General features: G+C 40.6%; 3 non-coding genes across 3 annotated transcripts; all 3 read left to right on the top strand.

Annotated features, from left to right (window-relative positions):
* Nucleotides 1–202: 202 nt before the first annotated feature.
* On the top strand, nucleotides 203–275 carry TRNAK-CUU (transfer RNA lysine (anticodon CUU)). The gene has a single exon. It is a non-coding gene; the product is annotated as a tRNA-Lys (tRNA).
* Nucleotides 276–3373: 3098 nt separating this feature from the next.
* Nucleotides 3374–3446, top strand: TRNAK-CUU (transfer RNA lysine (anticodon CUU)). The gene has a single exon. It is a non-coding gene; the product is annotated as a tRNA-Lys (tRNA).
* A 2220-nt stretch (nucleotides 3447–5666) lies between these two features.
* TRNAK-CUU (transfer RNA lysine (anticodon CUU)) lies at nucleotides 5667–5739 on the top strand. The gene has a single exon. It is a non-coding gene; the product is annotated as a tRNA-Lys (tRNA).
* The last annotated feature ends 1761 nt before the right edge of the window (nucleotides 5740–7500 follow it).

Below are 7500 nucleotides of genomic sequence, written 5' to 3'. Positions count from 1 at the left end.
TAGAAATATTGATTTTACGTTTCGTCTTAACGGGATGCTTTGATAAAGTAAGAAAATAAAAAGAGAAGAAAAAGTGTTAAGAGAAAAATGGTTACTCCATTGCATATATTATAAGAATGAAGATAAACAACTCACTTTCGGTCAAGCTATGCCCAAGGATGTGGTTTCCTTCAAATACACAAACTGCTTCCATATATATCAAGCCCGGCTAGCTCAGTCGGTAGAGCACGAGACTCTTAATCTCGGGGTCGTGGGTTCGAGCCCCACGTTGGGCGCTCTATTTAGCCTCTCAGATAGAAGAACAGTATTGTCTGTTGAACTCATAGCATAAGAGACACATACATTATAAACATTTAGTTTGCGATGTTTGTGGCGTGATCTCACAACAGTAGCATTCAAGGCATCAGAGATAACCTTTTAAAGAAGGATTTGAATGGAATAAACGTATATGCCATCTACGATCTAAAATGTCGATGATCAACGTTTAAAAACTCGACAACGCATGCAGCAGTAGAACACACACATATACGCTCAAACACTAATGGTTTATTTTGGACATTTTAAGGCAAACCACTTTTGCTCCAACAATGGTCTACTATGCATTATAATACTGGGCTGTTGGAAACTGGTGTGCATTGTGTTAAGATGCAGTCTACTTCGGATCAGTAAGTGTATAATGGTAGTGAGATATTCCAGTGTTATCTATTGCAACAGATCCTTATTCCGATACAGGTATGTGTCTGTATGTGACGTATCTATATCACATTATATATGCGCATCTTTCTCTGTCTGTATCTGTCTATCTGTACCAGGTTTCTTCAAACTTTTTCCCACCACGATGCAGTTTGATTTTGACCACGTTCACGTATGCCCATTCCATTGTACCTTTATCTCAACTTGATATCAATATCAACATTAATATATGCACACACACACACACACACACACACACACACACACACACACACACACACACACACACACACACATATATATATATATATATATATATATATATATATTTATATATATATATATATACATGTACATATCTATACATACACATTTATACATATATATACATATGTATGTGTGTTTTTTACATTTATATTTTATCAAAAACAAATATGATATCACGTAATTCATGCGAAAATCAGCACAAGAGGGTCTCGGAGCACAAATCACCGCGTGTCATCGTGTCGGCTGTTCCGGGTGACCCACGATACGTGCGAAAACCCCCGACTTGTGCGGCATGAATTTCTGCAAAACGAAGTGAACGGAACGACTGTCTTCTTTGCAGAATCTGATTTCCAGTTCCTGCTCTGCTCTAAACACTGGCTCAGAGATGCAGCCTGCAAAGTGACGCCTATAAACTACAAGCATCAAACCAATGTTCATGCATATTTCCATGTTGCTTGTGAAAACTTTTAACAGATATAACCAGATGTTCCGAACTGCTATGAAAATTCCTGCCCACATAATCTATTGCTGTTCTTGCTGCAAAATTCGAGGGACAGCACAATTTTCGCGGAAATGCCTCTATAAAAAAAAAAGCTAAATGCTTGTTTCACGAAAAATTCCATTGTGTTACCCAGGTAATTCACGTACTATCAAGCCTAGTGCACGTATCTATTTTGTACATACAGCACCATCTAATTAGAAAAGCTCCAACAGGAAGAAGGAAGCGCCTAATGCCTCATGATTACATAAGCCAGATAACTCCGCCGCAGATAAAGACAGGTTAAAGGAAGCTCTGCCGCGGGTTCCATCGCTGAGGCCCGTCGCAGGGGCGGAGCGCGGGTTGCCAGCGCCCGGGGCAAGGCAAGTACTGCGACCCCTAACCCTGCCAGCATCCCAGTATTGAACCCCTTACCCTAGAGAAGAGGTATTTTAAGAAAATGCTGATGTTGAAATTAGACAATTTAGTGACAGTAACATTGAATTTGCTTTAAATTGCTCAATTCTAATTTATGCAAATTTTCAATAATAGTGCTAATACCGACTAGGAAATTTCTCTAATTTGACATTATTGCTAGGCAACGTTTATTTATCCCGTCATGCTCAGAAACTGTAAAATATTAGAGCACTAAGAGACTTCCCGCGTGAGAGGTTAACCGGCTTTCTAATTACTAGTTTCTCTCATTTTCTTTTTAGAGTTTGTGCCCGGGACAACCGACGATGTGGCCCCGCCCACGCAGCGGTGACCGGTGACCCTTGACCTGCGTAACTTAATCCTAAGCGACGTAGCCTCCCGTCGCCGTCCACGCCGTACTAGAAACACACCACACCCTTCGTATTTGGAACAGAGATGGAGAGAGAAGATAAAATACGTAAATAACAGAGAAGCATTCCCGCATATTGCAGAGTTGTAGCGCTGCTAGATTGCAACGACAGCATCGGAGCGGGAAAGCCACGTATTTATTTACATAATACACTTCTCCCAGTAGTTAAACAGGCAATTGCAACACCGGAAACGGCGGTTAGCTCACGACCGCAGAGCCCGGTTGCGTTGTTCGACCGAGTCCGTTGCAGCCATTCATTGTCCGTGAGTCACCCTGTACTCCTTACGTGGCCGTGGTCTGTGAATACTAGCTAAGTACTTGTTTTACGCAAATTTATATTGTCTTACCAAGGTAATTCACGAGCTACTAAGCTTATTGTATGTATTTATTGGTTTAAAATACATATGTAGAGGTGTTTTTCTGTTTTTTTTCCCTTTGATTGTTAATATATGTATTGTGTACATTGTGGTTATATCGGGAGACCAGTCAATCTCTATTCTTTTATTAATTCGTTCTATTGAATCTGTTGAGTGAAAACTTGTCTCGCTTGCATATGGAAAAAAAAGATGCAGACGTGTCGAAAATTTGTGAATTCATGAAAACATTTCCAAAAGCTTTTATGTGATGTGATTTTTCCGTATCTTCTGTAGAAAATGAAAAGACGGCATTCTGCATTCATACTACCATTTCCCGCTAAAGGAACGATTGTATAAGTACAGCAAGTTACCATATTGCAATTGCAGTGCAGTAGGAAACACTTCTTCAATAACATATATTTTACATATATTTTTCATGCGGATTATGTGAAATAAAATGAAATAAGGTGATTGGTTGCACTTTAATAAGGCAAACTGAACATTCTACAGGAATTCGGCTATACCGTAAATACTGTTTGCAACCAACGAAATAGTTCCAGCAAGTTGACTTTACATTTAAAGCTTATTATATCAAGAATAAGTTGAATGAATATGCATCAGATACACAGATGGGAAAACTTTCGTAGAATTGTTTCATGAACGCCCTGGTAAGGATGGTCATTTCCATGCCTGCAAGCAATCTATAATGAAATAAGCAATCACATTGTACTATAAGCCCGGCTAGCTCAGTCGGTAGAGCACGAGACTCTTAATCTCGGGGTCGTGGGTTCGAGCCCCACGTTGGGCGCTCTATTTAGTCCTTGGAATTTTTGAATTATGCATTCTGACGGAAGGCAATAACGTGACTCATTGTCTACCTTCTGCCGCAAAACCTAAGTAGCCTGTAGTTACGATATTCTGGAAGATTCTCTACTGTTCTCGATTCGTAACTATCGTCAGGAGAGTCAGGGCACTTGGTTTCAGCAGAGTCGCCTTTTAATCGCCGCCGGTCTTCAGCTTAGTTGTTTTCCCCTCAGCTGTGACTCAAGCATTCATTTCGATATTTTACTTGACATGATCATCCATCTCAGTTGATGTTTTGTCATTCGTCAGATTATTGATTGAGCCTTCATTTCGTTATCCCTGATTATGATTTACATGTTCAGTCTTCATGCTTTAATTATTCATACCCAAATAGACACAGCTGTCTGTCTTATATATTTCGTTGCCTGTTATAATCATTTTTTTTCTGTTCCCCAATTTGGCATTGCCATGTACTCCGTATGTGTGAGTTTCTTCAGTCTAGAGCTCTCTCCATCACCACATACTTGCCTGACAACAGCTTTGACTCGAAAGCTCACGACCTCGGGGCGCACGAACTCTTTTTACTTCCTCTTGGGCCTCAATCAAATGCTTCTGATTAAAGGAACATGTATATAGTAAATTATCTCAATTGTGAAATATAATCGATAGTGTCTCAGCCTAACTCTGCTGAAGTGTTTTAAATGAGGTTTCGTAGTCGCCCTTCTATAATTCATTCGTACATTTGGTTTAGGAAGTTCCTCTGCCACCCGTTTTGTGGTGAGGTTTCAATCACTCCTTTATTTAGATAATCTTTCCTACCTTCATGAACACACCGCAGACGGCCTTCGTTCCAGTGGTCACAAGTCATGTAGTCACAAGTCTTTACGCTGTTTTTGCGACAGTGGCACATCTTGAAAGGAAGAGGCATATGTCTTTAACACCTCACTGTATCACACAAGGAAACGCCTCGACGGTTCTTGTGCTCAAGTGGATTCCTTTTTGAGATGGCACTTACAGCTGACATTTAATTCCCCTGGAACTCCGCAGTCAAATATTGTGTAGGAAATATTTACAGAAAAGCAAGGAAGACTGATAGCTGCTTCCGCCTTTTCAGGCGGAATCATATCGGGCCCACGCGACCTGTTCTTTTTGGCGGTGTTCTCCACTTTCGTAATCTCACTTTCTCTGATGCCAATCTTTTCTTACATCATCGTTCAACAAGTTAGGGAAATACTACCGTTTATATACTGTACGCAAGTCTGTGACGCCCCCTTTCGATCTCAAATTACGCATTCCCTTTGTCATTATTCAGGTTCCTTCATCACCTCCACAATTTCCTGTCACTTATATTGTAAGGGTGTCATTTTTATCGTAGCAATATCGGTATAAGTAAATGAATGATTAATTCTGAAACACGTCAATAACGTCAACACTCGCTGTTTATGGACGTCCAGTTACTGGCCAATGGCCGTCAATGATCCGCCCGCTTACCCCGACGCGCATTTCTTGAGTAGCGATTCAATCTTCGCTGGCTTCCTAAACCCACTGTGAAAGGGGACTCGAGTCTGGTAATTATTACATATCAAACAGGTTTCCTGGAACAGAACCCGAACAACCACTCAGATGGAAATAGTTATGTGAAGTTATGCACCCGTGACTGAAAAAAAGAATCTTTCCTACATTATGTCTGTGTTTACACAAGGTGTCGTAGAATAATGTGATCGGATGCATATTCTCATAATGAGTCGTATGATATTACATAAATAATTAAATTCTGCAATGCCTTTAACCAATTACGCTGTATGAATTCTTGAAGTTACGAACGAAGGATGCCGACCTGTGTGAAGACACGGCCTTGGTGATTGTTACATGCTCTCAGTTGACTTTGTCACTGGATTGATTACTTAGTCAAGCCTTGTCATCCCACAGGCCTCTATCAGAAAGTCCGTCCGCTGCATAAACGCGTGATGGCATCTAAATATTTGTATGTGGTGGCAAATATTGCATGCAACTATAGTAGTTGAATAGCTTTAGAAGGCAAGTTTTGCTTTCTGAAACTCATATCATCTGAAATAAGTCATGAAGATGCTGAAAACACGGAAAAGGAAAGTAGTTGCTACCTTATCACATATACTATGATATTCAAGACGAGTTGTCCTAAAGTTGTCTTAAAGTCCTCGTGACATCGCTTTCTCAGTAGAAGTCTGCTAGTAAGTAGACGTAAGCCCGGCTAGCTCAGTCGGTAGAGCACGAGACTCTTAATCTCGGGGTCGTGGGTTCGAGCCCCACGTTGGGCGCTTAATTTAGCTAAGGCCTATGTAACTTACTTAGTTCTGGTATTTAGTCTCCCTCGAGATGTGAAAGGACCTTCCTATGGTTTTTGCCACTATGAGAGTAGCGAATAATTAGCTTAGCAATGTAAATATTTTGACGGGACCAGACAGGAAATGGGTTTGGAGAAGCAAAAAGGCTGAATCTGCATCGCTCGCCAAGGTAGGCGAGGACAAGGTCTGTACAGACCTTAGGCGAGAATACCTGGCAATGACCTCTAAAAGGGGTTGGGTGGGTGAAAAAGATTATTTCAAAATTTAATTGAATATTTACTACAATATAAGTGAACTGAATAACATAGTACAGGGTGCTAATAAGGAACTGAGCGGGAGTGAATGGACACAAAATATGTTATATAAAATAAATGCTTTAAGAACTCTTCTCAAACAGGATTAAAACTTCCACTCTTACCCTTGTCTATGTCAGAAAATACAGGCAACAAAGAATATTCAAGTAATGCAGAATGCGCATGTGACCTTAAGCGTCATGCAAAGACAGAGAAAATAAGATCACCGAGCGGGAGGCAGAATCATCCCACACGCATCGACTCGCACAAGGAACGGATTCGCGGGAGAGAAACAAGAATTGAAGAGGAGCTGAGATTTTTGTAGGATGGGATTTTGACCCTCCACCCGGTGATGCTCCGTCTGCAGGAGCCTCTCGATCTTAACGGCCAACAGTGTGTTTTAATTTGCGCGAGTCTCGATACATATATGTCGGTATAATGAATATTTATTGGGTCGGGCCTCGCGCAATTTTAACAAACCGGACGTAAATCTGGGTCTCAACCAATGTCCGAAAGTTGGACACTGGTCTCGACGGTGGCGCGTTGGACGACGTCGCCCCCTGGTAGCCTCTACTGATACATAGGGAGATGCTTTGTGTAAAACAATTTTGATAGACTGATAAGTAATTGTAGAGCTAATGTAGCGACCATTTATCCTTTACACAGCAATTTTGATAAATACAAGAATGCTAAAATCTATACTTTTTGTAATCGCAGAGGCTCCGTTTGCAGAGACTGCCGTCGATGAACTCGAGGCAGAATCTCTGTATAATTTACCTCCTCGGAGTCGAATAGTCTTTCAGGCGAAGGAGGGGCGAAGGAAGCAGCAGAGTAACGGCTGCCTCGACACCTCCAATGACCTAGCTACCTCACTTGGACCTCCTAGCTGGGAGATATTATTTCACAGATATGACCTCGCATCAGATCAACCAAGGTTAACCACTGTATTCGTAAAATCTTCCCATTCTCAGTTATTCACGTAAATATGAGAGAACAGTTTAGTTGGAGGAAAGAGTTTAGTTTTTTTGACGATTTGTACTGTGTAGGTGTGAACAGCCGAGAACAACAGGAATCTTAGTCCACCGGCGTGAGTAAGGAGCGCGGTGCGGACCCACGTGCTCCGCTGCCCACGTGGTCAGGGAGGTAGGAATGACCTCAGAACAGAAAATTTGAGCTTTCTTTCTTTGGCCCTTCCTCTCCTGCCCTCTATATCTATCTATCTCTATCTCTCCCTTTCTCTCTCTTTCCATTATGCACACATATAGACATACATACATACATACATGTATATTTACATGTATATATATATATATATATATATATATATATATATATATATATATATATATTTACATCTATACATGCATAAGTATATACATATAAGTATATATATATATATATATATATATATATATATATATATATATATTTACATTTATAC

Source organism: Penaeus vannamei, chromosome 27 (assembly GCF_042767895.1).
Source record: "Penaeus vannamei isolate JL-2024 chromosome 27, ASM4276789v1, whole genome shotgun sequence".
Classification (NCBI taxonomy): Eukaryota; Metazoa; Arthropoda; class Malacostraca; order Decapoda; family Penaeidae; genus Penaeus; species Penaeus vannamei.
The sequence above is the reverse complement of the archived record's forward strand: the minus strand, read 5'-3'. Positions and strand labels throughout refer to the sequence as shown.